We start from the raw sequence: 21,078 nt of genomic DNA, 5'->3' as shown, positions 1-21,078 counted from the left end.
CATCTGCAAAGATATCTGTATGATACTCTGGGCACCCAACCACTTGTTTAAGAAATCATGTAAAATTTGCAATGCATTGGTAGGAAGAGCAAGAAGCTGGCAAAAAGAGTACTGTCACTTATTTTCACTTAAAGCATTGTAGAAGGTTAATGGTTAAATGTATGTTGTTCCTTAATTTTCTAGCTTATTTATTACACAAAATAAATATTTCCATGCATTCTATTCTTTTTCCTTGGCATTAAGGTAAATATTCAGTATCACTCTATACTTAAGTCTAAAACAAAAACATTAAATATGGTTTCCATATTTTTTAATGGAATATTAGTGATATATTCATGTCCATAATAACAGTCTGCCTGATGTGTGCAGAATACATTTTGTAACATTACCCTAACATAACATAACCTACTAAGTTTGTTTAACCAGCTCAAAAGGTGGTCCAAATTAGTACGCAACTTTGTTCCCCTGCTCCTACTCCTAGAAGCACAATGCAACTGCACAGTTAGTCTTGATTAACTCCAAGTCTGTTGCTCTGGGGCACACTGCAGCTGCTAAATCTAAAGGCTAGTCTTGTTACTGTAAATGCGTACTATCTGTACAGGAATATCCTGAGTTCTTAGCACACTTGAAATGCCCAAACTGTGTTCTCATGTTCTGCATGAAAACATGAGAAATTTTTCTTGAACATCACTACAAATTATTTGGGCTAAGTAAGATATTCACATTTTTTTTTGTATGGATTATTCATTTAAATTACAGGAATTAAAAAAAAAAAATGTTAAAAATTATATTGGGCAAAGGAAACTTTGCAGAAATCAGAAAAGTTTATAAACATTGCAAAAATGCTTCAGATTCGGTTTTATCAAATATGCTCACTATACAACTGTGTAGGTAACATGGAAGGCTGCATGGATACTTTTACATAAAGGCAAAACTGCCAAAATAGATGATTGTCTTTAGTAAAGGTACTGAGATATCACTCAAGTATTGTACTAACTTCTTCATGGTTCAAGTAAGGAAAACGCAAAGAAAGAGCATGTTGAACTATTTACTGCCTTTCCCACTGTTCTAGCCGTTGGGAAGGCCTTTACTAAGCTGTGCTGGCAGCTGTTAGTTCCCATTAGAAGGACTGTTATTACACAGAGGACAAAACCAAGTCTGTTTTCCCAATCCATTCTGCCTTTTCACTGATCCAGAAGACACCGCTTACCCTTCTGTGTTTCTCTCTCTCTCTCTCTCTCTCTCTCTCTCACAATCTTTTTGATAAAACTATACCTGACTACACTCCTGCTTCAAGTTTAGCACAGCCCTCTTTCCCTGTCATTACTCTCCAGATCTCCCCCCCCTTTGCTCATTGGGAAATAACAGAATATTTTATAACCTTCCATAGTAATACTTTTTTTACACACACAGGTAATTTTGCTTTTAATAAAAGAAGTACTGCACTAGGTTACTTGTTACTTAATTAATGTTTTCTAGAAACAGTTTCATTTTAAAATTTCACATTCAGCTTATGTGCAGGATGCACTTTTTTTTTCCTTTTTGGTGTATTGGTTAAAAAATTGAAGGTAGTCTTATCCAGAAGTATGTGTGATTTAATTTTTTTTTATTTTAAACAAATTTTGAAAGTTTAAATTGCATCATTTTGGAAAAAAGATAAATATTTGTTCTGAATACTTTTGCAGTTGCTATTTTTAATGTGATTGAACCATTAAATGCATCTTTATAGTTTGATTTTTCACAATTTATCTTTTTTATTTGATAAAAACATTATCACATTTACAGGAGTAATTGACTAATTAAAATTGATGTTTTTTAAGTCACTGCCTCTGCAAGTAAAGATGCAGCTTTAGTTAGATTGCAAAGGTGAAAATAACTGAACAAGCTGTATTACGGTGTTTAGTGCTGTAGCTAGGTAAAATAAGTGCTTTTTTTTTTGTTTTTTTTTACAGTTTGAATGTTGAATACATGTGCAAAATACAAATAGTATACCAGTGTTGTAGTAATTCTCATGGCCGACAGCATTATTGTCCTTTTTAAGTATTTTTCTGCAGATGTGTGCATGCCCAGTATAGGTGAACATCTACGTCCTATGTGTTTTCAGTCATTTTAGCATATATGGAGATACCTTTGTAAACAATGTAAAAATGCTAGTATAGACAGAAAACATAATGCTGTGGACATAGCCTGAATGTTCTGTCACTCCAGTTAAAGTGCTCTGTCTGTGGAACCAATAGGAGCCCATTACCAGAGGACCGTCCTAAGGACACATAGAGGATTTTATCTGTGAAGGAGGTGGGAAAGATGTGTAGGAGCTAGATCATGCAGATCTTTTAAGTGTAATGAGATGAGATAAAACTGATGAAACAGGCAGCCAGTGCAAATAAAGGACTGGAATGATATACTGTGCTTGTTTGATATGTGTGAGCTGAGTTATGGATATATTGAGTTCTAGGGAGTGTTTTAATAGGAAAGTCCACAAACAGGGAGTTATAATGGTTAAAATGACGAGTCATGAAAGCATGGTCAAGCATTTCAGCATCTCTCCTCTATAGTAATGGGCAAAGATGAATAACATTATCAAAGTGATGATAAGCATTTTTCATAAGTGAGCTTCTATGAGGCTCAAAGGTAAAGTGGTAAATCAAAAAAGGACACCTAAATTGGATATCATTCGTGAATCAATACCTGTTAGTGTCAGGAGGGATCATATTCCATTTGGCCCTTGAGCAAGGCCTTTAACATGAAAAAAATTGTTCCGTGGGCACTGTATCATAGCTGACCCTGTGCTCTGACCTCCAATAGTCCTGCGAAAAGACAATTTTCCCTCCGATGCTAAGACTGAAGTCTGACATCTTAGAGGCAGTCGACCTGGGGGAAAGTAATAACACTTCATTTTTATCAGCACTGAGTTTAAGAAAATTACAATTCAGCCATATATTTAGATTAGAAATGATTCAAGCAAATAATGGGGTGGCAGGCCACTAGTAAACATATCCTGTGCATGGAGGCAACTCCTGGTTTTCTGTTCTTGGTATATTATGGACTATTATGACTAGAATAACAGCTTCAACCAAATAGGGCTACTTATACCCACACTATCTTGTCCAAACACAACTAATTTGCCCAAATATATTAACAATGAAAGAAATTTGACATATTAACTTTTTAAAGGACTTACTTAGACTTAGTTCCTCCCACGCCGGGTGGCGCATTGGGTGCTAAGAGATTGCCAACGAATTCGGTCAACGGTAGCGGCTTTGGCTTCGGCCCATGATATGTCTATAGCGTGTAGGTCTTCGTTGAAAGAACGCCGCCATGTTTGTTTTGGGCGGCCACGCTTTTGTGTGCCGCGGGGCGTCCAGCTCATATCGATCGTTGGAAGGAGATGTATGGGTTGCCGGAGGATGTGGCCAGCAAATCGAAAGCGGCATTCCACTGCAGTGCTCACTAGAGGTTGGGTAGCTGTTCGTTGAAGGATTTCGTCATTGCTGACGTGGTCCCGGTAGGGGACCATCAGTATTCGCCGTAGGCAGCGTTGCTGAAAGACGTTCAGACATCTCATGATCGATCGCTGCAGATGACTTCCAAGTTTCGCTCGCATATATCGCCGCAGGGATGACGGTCGTGTTTAGCAGTCGTATCTTCGTTGCCAGTTAAATGGCATTGGATTGCCATATTGGTCCCAGTTGTCGCATTACTGAGGACGCTTTCCCAATACGGCAGGCTACGTCGATGTCTGTCCCCCCCGTCAGGCGCCACGGTGCTGCCGAGATAGGTGAAGCGGTCAACTTCCTCAAGCTGTTGTTGGCCGATGGAGACCGGGAAGTTTGCACAGACTTAGCCGATGCGCATGACCTTGCTCTTGGCCTCACTAATTCGAGCCTGATTTTTGCTGCCTCACGTTGTGGTAGTTCAGTGAGATCGCAGAGGGATTGTTGGGTGGGGCCAAGTAGAGTGGTATCATCCGCAAAGTCTAGATCTGCTATTCGTCTCCCATCGCAGCCCTGAAAGGCCATAGTCGGCGTGTCCAAGGGCGTGGCACATGACGAAGTCAAGTGCCAGCAGGAATAGAAATGGCGAAATGATGCAGCCCAGGCGCACGCCCGTGTCGATCCGGAAGGCCTCGGAGATGCCATAGTCCGTGCGTACATAGCAGCTCGACTCATGGTATATATTTCGTAAGATGTTGGCGAACTCCACTGGGATGCCAGACTCTGGCGATTTTCCATAGTGTCTCTCGGTGAATACTGTCGAAGGCCTTAGTAAAGTCGATAAAGTTTATAGACAGTTTTTGCTGCAATTCGGTACTTTGTTCGACAAAGATTTGTTTGGAGCAGGATCTCCTGTTGCGGAACACTGCTTGTTCCTCGCGGAGTAGGTGGTCAACAGCTTGGCGTAGGCGTCGGAGTAGGATGTAGCACAGCACTTTGCCTGGGACAGAGAGGAGGATAATTCCGCTCCAGTTGTTGCAGTCGGCGAGATTCCCTTTCTTTGGAATTTTTACGATGACCCCTTTTCTCCAGTCTACTGGAATGGTCGCCGTTTCCCAGCACCTGTTGAGAGATGTAAGACAGTCTATAAGTGGTTGTCCTGCGTGTTTTAACATTTCAGGAGCAATTTCGTCCATTCCTGGTGTGCGACCAGTCTTGAGGGCTGCAATTGCCGACTTGGTTTCGGCTGACGTGATCGGTCCAACTTCGACTGAAAGGTCCTTTGCTGGTGTTAAGAGATTGTCCCCGAATGTTGATGTGGGTTCTGGTTGGTTCAGGAGTTCAGCGAAGTGCTCAACCCATTGTTTTTCTTGTGCTTCGGTGGTTAGCAACAGGTGACCGTCCTTTGCTTTGATTGGTACGCCTCTGCCGCTGGGCGCGCCACTCGGCTCTCGGACGATCCTGTATAGTGTTTTAGTGTCGTTCCTGTCCGCGGCTTCTTGTGCCTCATGTCCTTTCTTTTAGATCCAGTCGCGCTTATCTTGGTTGCAGCTTCGTTTGACCATTCGATCGGCAGCTCGGTAGCACTCCTCTGCCGCGTTGAGACCAGGTCCTGGGGGCTCCCGATCGCGATCTTGTTTCAAGCGGCGCTGTGCATCGATTAGGTCCCAGGTGTTATCTTTTATCCGGCATTCTCGGTGTGTGCCTCGTCTTCGACCGATTATAGTTGTGGCACTTTCGATGACAATCTGGTGGAGTCGTGTCCAGTCGTCCTCAACCGATTCTTTGCCGCCTGTTTCTGTGAGTATTTCGAAAGTGATTTAGGAGCTCGAGTTGGAACTGTTGGGCTGCGGGCGTCTCTTTGAGCTTTGTAACATTGAAGGATCTTGGTCGCTGTGGTTTAGGCGTTGTGAGAAGCAGCCCAGACACAGACAGACGGACATCGTATCTTGCACCCAACACACGTTAAATATTGCATAAACCCAGTGCCTCCAGCACCAATCCCCCAAAGTCCAGGCCTCTCTCTCCAGTGCCTGCCTTCTTTAGGCCGCCTCCACTCCTCTCCAACACGACTCTTGTCCACTTCCGCCCGACTCCAGTCACTGTCTGAAGAGAGGCGGCCCCTTTTATGCTCACCCGGATGGGCTCCAGGTGCTCCCCGACACTCCTCCGCCGACACTCCCCTGTGTGGCGGAAGTGCCAGCTGCGCACCAGGAAGGACTCCATGTGTCCCGGTTGTTCTACCCCCCCCCCCCCCCCCCCCCCCAGACCCCCACAGCAATTCCGGGTATGGCGGAAGTGCTGAGGTCCAGGGCTCTCTAGGCACTGGAGCGCCCCCTGGCGGTGACCACGGGCCCCTACAGGGTTGGGCTTCCAAGCCCTGCACCTGTGGTCCCCAACACAACCAGGGCGGTCGCCCCCTCGTGGTCTGGAGGAGGCGCAAGCCCTCCTCCGGTCCTCTCGGGTGTCCTGGCTGGGTACCACCCCCAGCGGCCTGCCACAGCGTCGATCACATAAGTTTTAGCCGGCATTTGGTGACTAGTAAATTATGGTCAGAGCTAACGTCCGCTCCTCTCCGGCTTTTCACATCTAGCAAGGATGAGCGGCATCTTTTGCTGACGCAGATGTAATCGATTTCATTTTTGTACAGTCCTCCTGGAGACTGCCACGTCATCTTATGGATCCTTTTGTGCTGGAAAAATGTATTTCTGATGCATAGATTATTCGTGGCGCAGAGTGAGTGCAGTCGCTCGCCGTTGTCGTTTGTTCGAGCACCTGATCCATGCGGACCCATTGTCGCCTCGAAGTTCGAGCGGCCGCCGTTTAACTGAGCATTGAAGTCACCAATGACAAGGAGCAAATCATGGCGTGGTACGGTCGTCAGCTCGTCTTGGAGCTGGTCGTAGAATGCTTCCTTTGCTGCTTCGTCGGATTCCTCTGTTGGGGCGTATATCTGGATGACTGTGATTTTCACCTGTTGGGATCGGAAGCGGGCAATGATAATTCGGTCAGAGACCGGTTTCCACTCCGTGAGCGCTGCTGTCGCCTGTGGTGATAGTATGAGTCCAACACCACGCGCATGTTCGGTGCTATGGCCAGAGTAGAGAAGCATTTTTTCATCGCTAATTATGTGTCCTGACCCCGCCCATCGTACCTCGGCGAGGCCTAAAATGATCAGGTGGTAGTTGTTGAATGCTCGGAGCACCTGGGCGAGGTAGTCCGTTCGGTAGAGTGATCGTACATTCCATGTTCCGATTCGTGTTAGTGTCTTAGCATTGAATAGACAGCCGCGCATCGGGTGTTGGACGGCCACAGATGGGCTTTGTTCTGTCACAGGGGATCGGCCTCAGTCGTTGCCGGTTAGTTGAATTTGTTGTGATTCTCTTCTCTTGGCGTTTCAGTAGCAGGTTTTGTTTTTACGAGAACCTTTTAAACTTTTAACGTTTTAAAGGAACACACTTGTAATTAGGGTAATGAAATGATCATGGTTCTCAATTTCCCAAGATAAATGTCACTAATCTCAAAGTGATAACAATTTTTAATGGGATTGGGTATTTCAAATATTTCCTTTTAATTTCAGATTTTATTTTTGAAAAAATACAGTGTGAAAAACTATTTGCCCCCTTCCTGATTTCTTATTCTTTTGCATGTTTGTCACACAAAATGTTTCTGATCATCAAACACATTTAACCATTAGTCAAATATAACACAAGTAAACACAAAATGCAGTTTGTAAATGGTGGTTTTTATTATTTAGGGAGAAAAAAAAATCCAAACCTACATGGCCCTGTGTGAAAAAGTAATTGGCCCCTGAACCTAATAACTGGTTGGGCCACCCTTAGCAGCAATAACTGCAATCAAGCGTTTGCGATAACTTGCAATGAGTCTTTTACAGCGCTCTGGAGGAATTTTGGCCCACTCATCTTTGCAAAATTGTTGTAATTCAGCTTTATTTGAGGGTTTTCTAGCATGAACTGCCTTTTTAAGGTCATGCCATAGCATCTCAATTGGATTCAGGTCAGGACTTTGACTAGGCCACTCCAAAGGCTTCATTTTGTTTTTCTTCAGCCATTCAGAGGTGGATTTGCTGGTGTGTTTTGGGTCATTGTCCTGTTGCAGCACCCAAGATCGCTTCAGCTTGAGTTGACGAACAGATGGCCGGATATTCTCCTTCAGGATTTTTTGGTAGACAGTAGAATTCATGGTTCCATCTATCACAGCAAGCCTTCCAGGTCCTGAAGCAGCAAAACAACCCCAGACCATCACACTACCACCACCATATTTTACTGTTGGTATGATGTTCTTTTTCTGAAATGCTGTGTTCCTTTTACGCCAGATGTAACGGGACATTTGCCTTTCAAAAAGTTCAACTTTTGTCTCATCAGTCCACAAGGTATTTTCCCAAAAGTCTTGGCAATCATTGAGATGTTTCTTAGCAAAATTGAGACGAGCCCTAATGTTCTTTTTGCTTAACAGTGGTTTGCGTCTTGGAAATCTGCCATGCAGGCCGTTTTTGCCCAGTCTCTTTCTTATGGTGGAGTCGTGAACACTGACCTTAATTGAGGCAAGTGAGGCCTGCAGTTCTTTAGACGTTGTCCTGGGGTCTTTTGTGACCTCTCGGATGAGACGTCTCTGCGCTCTTGGGGTAATTTTGGTCGGCCGGCCACTCCTGGGAAGGTTCACCACTGTTCCATGTTTTTGCCATTTGTGGATAATGGCTCTCACTGTGGTTCGCTGGAGTCCCAAAGCTTTAGAAATGGCTTTATAACCTTTACCAGACTGATAGACCTCAATTACTTCTGTTCTCATTTGTTCCTGAATTTCTTTGGATCTTGGCATGATGTCTAGCTTTTGAGGTGCTTTTGGTCTACTTCTCTGTGTCAGGCAACTCCTATTTAAGTGATTTCTTGATTGTAACAGGTGTGGCAGTAATCAGGCCTGGGGGTGGCTACGGAAATTGAACTCAGGTGTGATACACCACAGTTAGGTTATTTTTTAACAAGGGGGCAATTACTTTTTCACACAGGGCCATGTAGGTTTGGATTTTTTTTCTCCCTAAATAATAAAAACCATCATTTAAAAACTGCATTTTGTGTTTACTTGTGTTATATTTGACTAATGGTTAAATGTGTTTGATGATCAGAAACATTTTGTGTGACAAACATGCAAAAGAATAAGAAATCAGGAAGGGGGCAAATAGTTTTTCACACCACTGTAGGTATGAGGTTCAGTGTGTTTGTTTGTCTTGGAAAGAAATTTTAAAGTATTTAAATGTAAACTTTACATCAAAATCTTTAAGATTTTAAAAACTATGCATTCAATCAAGTGTGTCCAAACGTTTGATTGGTTTTGTATACTTTGGGATAAACAGTGGAATTGTTACGTGTTAATAGACATAACATGAATTATAGACAAGTTCACAACTAATAATAATAATAAGTTACATTTATTGCGTGCCTTTCATAAGCCCAAGGTCACTTTACATACAGAGTATAAAAAAAAATTACACAGATGACAAAGGTTTGTAGAAGAGGGAAGTTTTCAGTTGAGATTTAAAAGTGCAGAAACCGGAGCAATCAAACTATAAAGATATCCGTCTGTGTTGACATTTTTAGTATGACAAAAACTAAAAGTTAATCATTGAAAAACCAAATTTAAAAAAAAAAAAAAAAAAAAATTTGAAAAAAACAAATTACAAAATGGGGGGAAAATAACTAAAACTAAATTTAAAAAAAAAAATCAAAAACCAAAACTGAAAAATATCTTAAAATTAGAAAAACACTACTTAGTAAACAATGGGCCTGTTAGCTTAAAAGTTAAAATCTAGTAAAAACATTTTATTGTCAATTTTACTTGAACATTTTAGCCTTGTATCTTCTTGATAAACATCTAATGAACATTTGATAGATTTACAGCTTTTTTTAAGGGTTTGCTCTGTGTTTATTATTTGTTTGTGTCAAATAGTACAAGTTTTGGTAAGAAGTAAGTACTGAATAATTAAAATCGAATTCCACATTTTTAATTGCACCTCAACAATTAGCAATGTCTAGCCTGTACTTTTTTTTTTTTTTTTTTTTTAATCCATTAAGTAGTTCTCTCTTTCGCTAGCTAAGCGGAGGTAAGGTACACACCCCGAGGCTAGTGCATGAGTGAGGCTGTCCCTGCCCCCCAGCGCTAGGCCCCGCTGCATGTCTCTTGGATTCGCGCAAATAAATTGGTAGTGCAAGTGAACTATGATGCATAGCGCAATGAGAGAAGTCACAAAATCAACCAGAATGTTCAAGTAAATTATAGAAAAGAAAAAAAAAAAACTATCTAAATTTGTTATGTAGTTCTCTTGTGAAAAGTGGACAGACAGATGTTGGATTTTATATATATATATATATTATATATATATTATATATATATATATATATAGAGAGCGAGAGAGAGATGTATTATGGATAAATATTTTCTCTATGTTTTTATTAGTTAAAAAGGTATGTATTTTTAAAGTAATTCTGTTTATTTTAATATTGTTCTGGTCACTGAACAATAAATGCAATGAATTTAAATTTTTTCATTAAAAATTAACAGGTAACACCTGTGGTTTATAGTTATAAAAATGCCGAAGTTATCACTTGAATGTATAACATCAGGCTTCTACACATCTGGTTATGCAGGAGTTAGTATAAAAAGTTTTATTTTATTTATTTATTTATTTTTAATGGGATAAAAATAAAAAATCTGAATCCATGTCAGAATTGGACAATTTTAAGTAGCATAAAATCAGTATTTGTTGAGTTTTCAGTAGCCAACATGCATTTGTCTTGCAAAATTGTACAACCCCAAATCAGAAAAAGTTGGGACAGTGTGGAAAATGTGAATAAAAAAAGAAAAAAGCAAGTTATAAATTCTCCTCAAATTTTATTTCATTGCAGACAGTATGAACACAAAATAATTCATGTTTTTTTTTTGTCAACATCATTTGATTTGTAAATAAATATCCATTCTTGCCATTCAGGCTTGCAACACATTTCAAAAAAAGTTGGGACAGTACAGCATTTACCATTTTGTACAGTTCCCCTGTCTTTTAACAACACTTAAAAGACGTTTAGGCATTGAAGAAATCAAGTGACTAAGTGTTGCAGGTGTTAGTTTGTCCCATTCTTCCTGCAAACAACGTTTTAGTTGCGCAACAGTACGGGGTCTTTGTTGACGCATTTTTTGTTTCAAAATGCGCCAAACATTCTCTATAGACAAATCAGGGCTGCAGGCAGGCCAGTCAAGCATCCGCACCCTCTTCTTATGCAGCCATGCCATTGTTATGCGCGCAGTATGTGGTTTGGCATTGTCTTGCTGAAATGAGCATGGGCGTCCCTGGAAAAGATGTCGTCTTGAAGGCAGCATTTGTTCCTCCAAAACTGAGATATACTTCTCAGCATTGATGGTGCCATCGCAGAAGTGCAAGTTACCTTTGCCGAAGGCACTGACGCAACCCCATACCATGACAGACCCTGGCTTTTGGACTTGTATCTGGTAAGTCTGGATGGTCCTTTTCCTCTTTGGTCTGCAGCACATGGCGTCCATTTCTCCCAAAAAAGTTGTGAAAAACCGATTCGTCTGACCACAATACATGTTTCCACTGCACAATGGACCATCCCAGATGCCTCCGAGCCCAGAGAAGTCGACGGCGCTTCTGGACACTATTTATGTAGGGCTTCCTTTTGGCACAGTACAGTTTTAGCTGGCATTTCCTAATGTAACTACGTACTGTAGTGCTTGAGAGTGACTTCCTGAAGTAGTCCTGAGCCCACGCAGTTATATCATTTATTGATGAATGACGGATTTTAATGCAGTGCCGTCTGAGGGCTCGGAGATCATGGCCATTCAGTTTAGGGTTGCGCCCTTGGCCTTTGCACACGGTAATCTCTCCAGATTCCCTGATTCTTTTCACTATGTTATGCACTGTAGAGGGAGAAATGCCCAAATCTCTTCCTATCTGTCTTTGAGAAACGTTTTTCTTCATCATTTCAAAGATTTTTGCCCGCAGTTGGTGGCAAACTGGCGATCCTCTGCCCATCTTTGCTCCTAAAGGAGTAGACCTTTCCTCGATGCTGCTTTTGTACCGAATCATGATTGCAATCACCTGTTAACATCACCAGTTTCAAATCACATCATTATTTAGTTATTATACCTCATTACTACCCCTTAATTGCCCCCATCCCAACTTTTTTTGGAATGTGTTGCAAGCCTGAATGGCAAGAATGGATATTTATTTACAAATCAAATGATGTTGACAAAAAAAAACATGAATTATTTTGTGTTCATACTGTCTGCAATGAAATAAAATTTGAGGAGAATTTATAACTTGCTTTTTTCTTTTTTTATTCACATATTCCACACTGTCCCAACTTTTTCTGATTTGGGGTTGTAGTTATAAACAACTAAAATGGTAATTGGCATGAAATATTGAATGTTAAAATGACTTGCCAGATTTGTTCATCATTAAAAGATTTTAATTATGTATAAGAAATAATTGCCACTCAATAAATAATGCTTAACTATAATAAGTGCAATACTTAGTACAAGATAAATTTGTAGTTTATTTCTCCGATTTTATGTTTATAGAGAGGGCTACTGCAGATTTATCTGGACTATTGCATTTTTCAACCAACTGGTTCTTCAGGTTACTAAATAAAATTCTTTTAAACTATGTTCTTGCAGAGATGGAGACAGAGGCCAAGAAGGGGGACTCTAACATTAGTAGCACTCCTTGCCATTAGGGGATACACATTCCCAGGTGGAAATGCATGAGACTGTGCTGTACCTCAAATAAATTGGGTTATGTGTGAGGCCACTGGTGCAGGAATAACAAGAGCCACCAGGCAGAACAAATGGCTGGTGTCCCTGTTGCTGACCTGAACTCAGAACTAATTCTGGAGGTTGGTCCAAAGTGATCCCATTATTGGGTTTAAAACTCCTCAAACCAATGGAGTTTTTTATTATAGATTCGGGAAGATACTTGGTAGGAAATACTTGACTGAAAAGAGGAAGAAGGGCCAGAAAGAGAATGCTTTGTATTTGGACAACCCAACACTCGCACACAGGGGTAGAAGCCCTGGGGTTTTTTCCACAAAGTGTGCTTAGCAAGTAAGCCTCGCTTAAATTGAGACACCAGGTTTATCTGAGCTAGTTTCTGTTCCATCAAAAAGGATTAGGGCTAGTCAGGTTTGGTAACCAAGGCATCTGTGAGTCCTCTCTTTGCCTTGGCATAGTGTTATAGATTGTAGAGATCATAAAATTACTGATTGATGAGAAACAAAATCTTGGAGAAAAGTTCACCTGTGGGGATGTGAGAAAAAAAACGTTTAACCAATTTAAGGTTGAAAATTTGTTAGGAAGTTTTAGCAAAAAAAAAAAAAGTTTGTAAAGCCTCTTCACTTTCTACCCTTACTTCAAGAATTGAAGAAAACTTGAGTAAAAAGTTTCAACATGCTTTCTTGTCAAATTTTAGGTAGATTCTAGAAATCTAATGTGCAAAACTCAATAGTGTGTAGCAACAAAGGGAGATCTGACAAAAGATCCTGATAAAACAGGTTTTGTAATCCTTTTCTCGCTTGTCCTCACAATTTATGTGCTCTAATGACACACACACATGATCAGATCAGGACTTATTAATCCAGCAAGTGCTCCCTTAGTGGCAGCTGCACCTTTTATAAAGCAGGCAAGGAAGTAGCAGTGCGGTTATAGTTAAGCAGTGAGCAAAGAAAGGGGAGAGAAAGTGAGACTAAAATACTGACTTGTATAGTATGGCTGTTCATACTTGGGGGTTTGTCAGAACTCTTTTGTATTCAGGATACAATATGGCGAGTACATGAAGTAATCTTTATCATAATTTATAACATTTTTTGATGTTCGTAAGCACATACTACTTTAACCATTTTAAGCAATGATTAAGTTGGGCTGCTTATTCTGCTTACAGGCACATCAGTAGGTCCTATTGTTAGTTTTAGTTTTTGTAAAAGAAAGTTATTCGAGTTTTGAAAAGATTGTGTTTAAAACTGAGGGGCTAAATGTGCTCTAACAGTTTTTTCTTTAGTTCCTTCTGGATACAGCTTATATATAATATATAAAATGTTTTCGTAACTCCATTGCAGAGAATGTACAATCCCTTGTTAAAGAGGTGACTTGTATTTGTAAAATGGTCAATTACTTTTTGGCATTTGCTGGGGAGGCAAGCACTGTACATGTAAACTAAGAACGGTCTTATTCTGCATTGCTTTAACAGGTTGTATTTAGCTGAATAGTGTTTACCTTGTACATCATTCATATTCCTTTTTACTTTATTCCGCTTTTTACACTGTGAATTGAAATGGCTAAACACAAACAGAACCAGGCTGAATCAATCTACTTTATTATCCACATTGTGCCTGCCCTGCACTGAGCTAGCAAGTGACAGAGAGCCTGCACAGTGAGTGGGCAAAACCAGAAAAAAGAGATTGTAATACTAAAAAGGATAACATATGCTGCACATCTTAAACCTCAGCTCCCAATGTTTAACCACCAAACACCTATATTAGCATAAAACATGGAATAAATGGTGGAGACTGTGAGTAGTGCTAAACATTCTAGAAGCATAGTGCAGTCCACATTAACTACCAGTACTTGGCAGAATTTGCCAAGAATAACATAAACATTTACATGCTTTTTGATTCTTTATATCAAATGTTTACCAAATTTCTTATTTTTGGGGGGGTATTTGATGTTGCTGATTTCTCATTTAAATGAATCTTGATGTTCATTACGAAATGGTAAAGTATTATAAACTTAATCATCAGTTGAACTACCTGTTGACTGGTGCAGAAGTCTCTTTGAAAGCCAAGTCTGATTTTTATTAAATATGGAATAAACAATGATGAGTGCCAATTACTTTTATCAGTTTCAAGTTATTTCAGAGACCATTGTGGGTTTTTTTTTTTTTCATGGAGACGTACAAATAAATTTTTCCACATCTATACCATTTATCCCCATTACTTCTACCTCCACCCCCCAAGCCGAGACAAGAATCCTGGTGTGCTCCTACCCTCAAACTACATAAAGCTTTTATACCAATGGAGCAAACAAGGATTAGCAAGAAAGCCCCTTGATATTTTTTGATATAGATTATGTCATGACTATGTGCATGCATATTATATAATAATAACAGATGTTTGTAGTTGTATTCAATTCATAAAAAGTCTGTTTGCTTTCAACACCCCTGTGGAATTGTCTGTGGTATGCCCACTCCTTGAAATGAATAGGGGAGCTTGGATTGTCTGAAACAACAAGTATTGTTAAAGGACAGTACAAACCTCTTGGAATTTCCTGATGACTACAGTACTAGGGTGTTGTACCGTGTTAGCCATTTTGGATGTAGTGAGAAGTCCAGCAAAATGACACCTTTTTATTGGTTAACTTAAGAGATTACAATATGCAAGCTTTCGAGGCAACTCATGCCCCTTCTTCAGGCAAGATGTATGATGGCTACAGAATTGCAATACAGTAATCCCTCGCTACTTTGCGGTTCACTTTTCGCGGATTCACGACTTCACGGATTTTATATGTAAGCATATCTAAATACATAACGCGGATTTTTCACTGTTTCGCGGGTTTCTGCGGACAATGGGTCTTTTTACTTGCTTCCTCAGTTGGTTTGCCCAGTTGATTTCATACAAGAGATGCTATTGGCGGATGGCTGAGAAGCTACCCAATCGGAGCACGCAGTTAAGTTCCTGTGTGCTGCTGATTGGCTCAGCGACAGAGTGTTGCATTAATCATCTCACTCATTCATCATTAACGTGCTAATGCTTCAGGGGCCGTGTCCAAGCACCAACAGAAGATGCAAATGATTGCAGAAAAGGTAAAAGTTTTGGATATGTTGAAGGAAGGGAACAGCTACACCGCTGCAGGACATCGATTCTTTTTATTTAAAAAGGAGGAAAAGCATATAAGATCTACGGCCACAGTGTCCTTTAACCAGGGTGCAAAATGAGTTGCAAGTGGACGTGATAAGGCAGTAGTCTGGTGGGAATCTGCTTTAGGAATCTTTGCAACAAGGTCGACGACGTCATGACCGCCTACAAGCTGCTACGTGTACTTCGCTATACAGTAAGTGTAAACTTATCTACCGATTTTCATATTGCTTAGCAGTTGTCCCTGTTTTTAATAGAGTAAATGGTGGGTTGTAAACAATACAGGGAGGGTTTAAAAACGTCCAAATACATGTTAAATAATTAAATAAATATAGTGTCCCTACTTCACGGAAATTCAGTTATCGCGGTCGGCCTTGGAACCTATCTCCCGCGATAAGTGAGGGATTACTGTAAACAATTTTTATATTAAATAAGTCATAGTCATTGACATTGCATCATCAACTTGCCACAGCAAAGAACTGATTACTTTGTAAGTTGTTTGAATCAATTTGCTTTTCTTTTTCCTATGTTAAATGCATTTATCAAAAATTATATTGGTGACGCTACATAACGCTATTTAGGCTTCCCAAACTTCATGGGTGCAATAGTCTGCATTCATGTCTGTCTTAGTCCCCAGTGAACCAATTTTGTTGAAATGCATCACGATTATTCTTCAAAGAACTTTTTCGAGGCATTTCAATTTTTGATTTAGATCACATGTTTTAAATTTCAAAATCTATCTTAAAACGAATAAACATTCTGTGTGACTTCAGCTACAAATTAGTTTACTTTTTCAATTTTACCTTGACTACAGTTACACCAACTTGTATATTTTGCTGTTTTTAACCTCTGATAGCTACTATTGACAAACAGATCCCCAATACAATTTAATGATGCAACAGCAGACTGCATGCATGAGTAGGAAGTTGCTGTCACAGGCAGCTTGAGCATGCTTGGGATGCTGCTTGAGCACAGCTAAAAGAGAACCAGTACATCAGCACCTCTGTCCTCGTGATGCTTTAACTTGCAATAATCCATCATCCATTATCCAACCCGCTATATCCTAACTACAGGGTCACGGGGGGGTCTGCTGGAGCCAATCCCAGCCAACACAGGGCACAAGGCAGGAAACAAACCCTGGGCAGGGCACCAGCCCACCGCAGACTTGCAATAATTAGCAAGTTAAATGACCTTCCCAACTGTAAAGGTATAAAATGCAAGCCAGCAAAACGATAGGATATCTATGAATAAAGAACCCTGTGGGGTGTAAGCCATTATGCAGAGTATAAGTAAACATTTACCCAGTATTAACTTTACACTAAACCAACCTCACAGCTGCATTATCTGCATGTTATATTGATAAACTGTTTCACTGACCGTATAATTTACTAGAGTGACGTCCTGGTGACATGGACAATTCAGAATTCATGCTGTGTGTCCCAGTAAATAATTGAAAAATATCAAAATGTCCCAGTTTTAACAGGCTTCCCACCTAATAAAGTTATGCTGTGCTGGAAATGTCATCATAATACATTTACCACAGCACACGCAACTCCAAGGGGGAACCACGCTTGATTAATAAGTCAATCTTTGAACAATCTTACATGGAGGACCAAGAAGCAGACAAAAAACAGAGCACCAGCATTAATTTGTTTCCACTTTAAGCATTGTGTGTAATCACCTGAGTTCATTTGTGAAAATATGTGAGCCCCCACCACCATTCTGATCCTTGCTAATGATAATCAGAAAAAAAGCAGGCATTGAACACATAAGGATGGGCTTTATTCCAGGCATACATGCTACACAATTGTCACAGTCTGAGACATTTTAAAATTTGATCACCCTACAATTTGCCATCAGAGTGCAGTATTTACCGGATATCCATAACTCACTTGCCGTAATAAATATTGCCTTTCAATTCTGTTTGTTTGGAAATAACATCATAAGTGAATAGCTTTGCATGCCCCATTTCACGATAATGGCCAGACATGCTCAAACAAAGAAGGAATTAATTACATAAGGTTTCTTTTTTATTTATTTAGGTTAAGTTAATTACAGATTGCTGCTATACAGTGGGGCAAAAAAGTATTTAGTCAGCCACCAATTGTGCAAGTTCTCCCACTTAAAAAGATGAGAGAGGCCTGTAATTTTCATCATAGGTATACCTCAACTATGAGAGACAAAATGAGAAAAAAAAATCCAGAAAATCACATTGTCTGATTTTAAAGAATTTATTTGCAAATTATGGTGGAAAATAAGTATTTGGTCACCTATAAACAAGCAAGATTTCTGGCTCTCACAGACCTGTAACTTCTTCTGTAAGAGGCTCCTCTGTCCTCCACTCGTTACCTGTATTAATGGTACCTGATTGAACTCGTTATCAATATAAAAGACACCTGTCCACAACCTCAAACAGTCACACTCCAAACTCCACTATGATCAAGACCAAAGAGATGTCAAAGGACACCAGAAACAAAATTGTAGACCTGCACCAGGCTGGGAAGACTGAATCTGCAATAGGTAAGCAGCTTGGTGTGAAGAAATCAACTGTGGGAGCAATTATTAGAAAATGGAAGACATACAAGACCACTGATAATCTCCCTCGATCTGGGGGTCCATGCAAGATCTCACCCCGTGGGGTCAAAATGATCAGAAGAATGGTGAGCAAAAATCCCAGAACCACACGGGGGGACCTAGTGAATGACCTGCAGAGAGCTGGGACCAAAGTAACAAAGGCTACCATCAGTAACACACTATGCCGTCAGGGACTCAAATCCTGCAGTGCCAGACGTGTCCCCCTGCTTAAGCCAGTACATGTGCAGGCCCGTCTGAAGTTTGCTAGAGAGCATATGGATGATCCAGAAGAGGATTGGGAGAATGTCATATGGTCAGATGAAAAAAATCTACTCGTCGTGTTTGGAGGAGAGAGAATGCTGAGTTGCATCCAAAGAACACCATACCTACTGTAAAGCATGGGGGTGGAAACATCATGCTTTGGGGCTGTTTTTCTGCAAAGGGACCAGGACGACTGATCCGTGTAAAGGAAAGAATGAATGGGGCCATGTATCATCAGATTTTGAGTGAAAACCTCCTTCCATCAGCAAGGGCATTGAAGATGAAATGTGACTGGGTCTTTCAGCATGACAGTGATCTCAAACACACCGCCCGGGTAACAAAGGAGTGGCTTCGTAAGAAGCATTTCAAGGTCCTGGAGTGGCCTAGCCAGTCTCCAGATCTCAACCCCATAGAAAATCTTTGGAGGGAGTTGAAAGTCCGTGTTGCCCAGCGACAGCCCTAAAACAGCACTGCTCTAGAGGAGATCTGCATGGAGGAATGGGCCAAAATACCAGCAACAGTGTGTGAAAACCTTGTGAAGACTTACAGAAAACGTTTGACCTCTGTCATTGCCAACAAAGGGTACATAACAAAGTATTGAGATGAACTTTTGTTATTGACCAAATACTTATTTTCCACCATAATTTGCAAATAAATTCTTCAAAAATCAGACGATGTGATTTTCTGGATTTTTTTTTTTTCCTCATTTTTGTCTCTCATAGTTGAGGTATACCTATGATGAAAATTACAGGCCTCTCTCATCTTTTTAAGTGGGAGAATTTGCACAATTGGTGGCTGACTAAATACTTTTTTGCCCCACTGTATTTGAAGGGTGTGTGTGTGTGTTTGTGTGTGTGTGTGTGTGTGTAAAAGAGAGTGGTCTTTGTGATGGTTTAGAGTTTTGTCCAGCCTGTTTTTAGCCTTTTGCCCAATCCTGGTGAGATACCCTTAGGCCCCCACAACCCTCAAATGTTGTAGAACTTACTGAACTCCATTCATTAAGGGCTACAGTGCTTGAACGGACTTCAGACGCACCTGAATGTTAAGTCATCCATACATTTTCCAACTTGTTTAATTAAATAATGCCATTAACCTTTAATTATGCAATGCACAAATTCAGAACTGTAATGTACTCGGGCATTGCCATACAGCCTCTCTCACCTTCTTAATAGCAGATGTATTTCATTTTTGTGTTATTAAAACTGAAATATTTCTTGATCATTTGCTAGAAAGGCTGTCTGTGTCTTTGTCAAATGTTCTTCTATTTTATGACAAATCTCTAATCTTGTCTAGGTTGTCCCATCAGTTTCACACATAAAGTCACATTTACTCAGTATGCAGATATTGCGCCCATATCTCTTTTTGACCCATGGTAGATGTTCCCAACAATCGCTTCTGTAGGTTGCTTAAATATCGTGATTGTGCACATAATCGTGGATTTACCCCAGTTGTGGTTTAATTCATGGCATTTCCATTTATATTTATCTCTTGTTTTAGTAAACTAGGGGGATCGCCGCCCGCTCGCTTCGCATGCCAACCACTGTGTTTGGTTTTCTGGATACACACTTTTAAGATTTTTTTTTTCTTTGAATTGTTGCTATTTCATTAGTTTCACTTTTATTTCAGAACTTCGGTAAAAACAATATTTGGAATCTTTCGAGTCCCAACATGCTGAATCTTTTAAATGAGGTCTGTAAGACATGTGTTTAATGACTTTGTACCATAACTCAGGATAGGTTTCTCTGTAGTTCTCAGCAGTTAATAATTTTTTTTTTTTGCAAAGTAACCAATAAATGCATGTGAGATAAACCCCGTTTTTGAAATTCTCTGACTTAAACTTCAGAGCCTTACAATATTTACATACTTCTGACATATCACCTATGTCCATATATTCGATCTCTATTCGCCTGTTCTTTATTTTTCCGAGTAATAATTTCTCTTTGTTTGCGCTAATGCGATGTTTACTTCCTTTGTTTTGACACTTTCATTTTTTTCTGTTTTCATATTCTGTATCTTGCTCTGCATGTGTTTCGTGCCTACATTTTTTGTTTTTTGTTGTTTTTTTTTTTTGGGTTTTTTTTTTTTTTTGTTTTGAGTCTTTTGAATTCCCCAGTTTTCATTATCTATAACCTGCTCTGCATGTGTTTGGCCCCCTTGTTTTTTACCCTCTTTATGACGTTTTGCTTTGTTTTCTACTCTTTGTCTTTTATTTCTGACCTCGCTTTGTCCTGCTTTTTTTTCCAATGACCCCTGGTCCATGGTGATTATTTTCCCTTTTTTTGAGTAATAATTTCCGTTTGTTTGTACTACTGCGATCTTTACTTTCCTTTTTTTTTTATACTTTCTAATTTTCCTGCTTTCATATTCTTTAACTTTCTCTACATGTGTATCACACCGTTTTTTTTTTTTTTTTTTTAGCCTTTCGAATTCCACTGCTTTCATAATCTCTAACCTGATCTGCATGTGTATAACGCCAACGTTTTTGAATGTCTTTATGAAGTTCTACTTTGTCTTTTACTCTGTCTTTTAATTCTGAGCCCGATTGGACATGCTTTTTTTTTCAGTTCCACTTGTTCCGGGCTGATAATTACTTTCTTTATTTTCTGAATTTGCACCTAGATTATTCTTTTTCTTTCCAGTGCTTTTGAATCTCTTTTCTCCGCACTGCTCTTTCTTCTTTGCTTAGTCGTCAACGTTTCATCTATAACGTATTGTCCTTATACGCTTTATATGCACTGAGAGCCCTGGATCTGTGTGTGCTCAAAGCCTTGACACGACGGAGTGTTTTGCTGCCTGTGGTCTTATTTGATATTGGTTGTAAGTAGGGTGTGTCTTGCAAGAATCTCATGTTCTACGTCCCCGCGAGACGGTCCTGG

At 40.0% G+C, this 21,078-nt stretch overlaps 1 protein-coding gene across 1 annotated transcript in view; it reads left to right on the top strand.

The window, feature by feature from the left end:
• The window catches only part of ift80 (intraflagellar transport 80 homolog (Chlamydomonas)), a 246,937-nt gene that overhangs the window by 29,330 nt on the left and 196,529 nt on the right, over positions 1 to 21,078 (top strand). The gene's annotated exons all lie outside the window — the stretch shown is intronic.

Source organism: Erpetoichthys calabaricus, chromosome 2 (assembly GCF_900747795.2).
Source record: "Erpetoichthys calabaricus chromosome 2, fErpCal1.3, whole genome shotgun sequence".
NCBI classification, from domain to species: Eukaryota; Metazoa; Chordata; class Cladistia; order Polypteriformes; family Polypteridae; genus Erpetoichthys; species Erpetoichthys calabaricus.
Note: the sequence above shows the minus strand (reverse complement) of the source record. Positions and strands in the feature narration are given on the sequence as shown.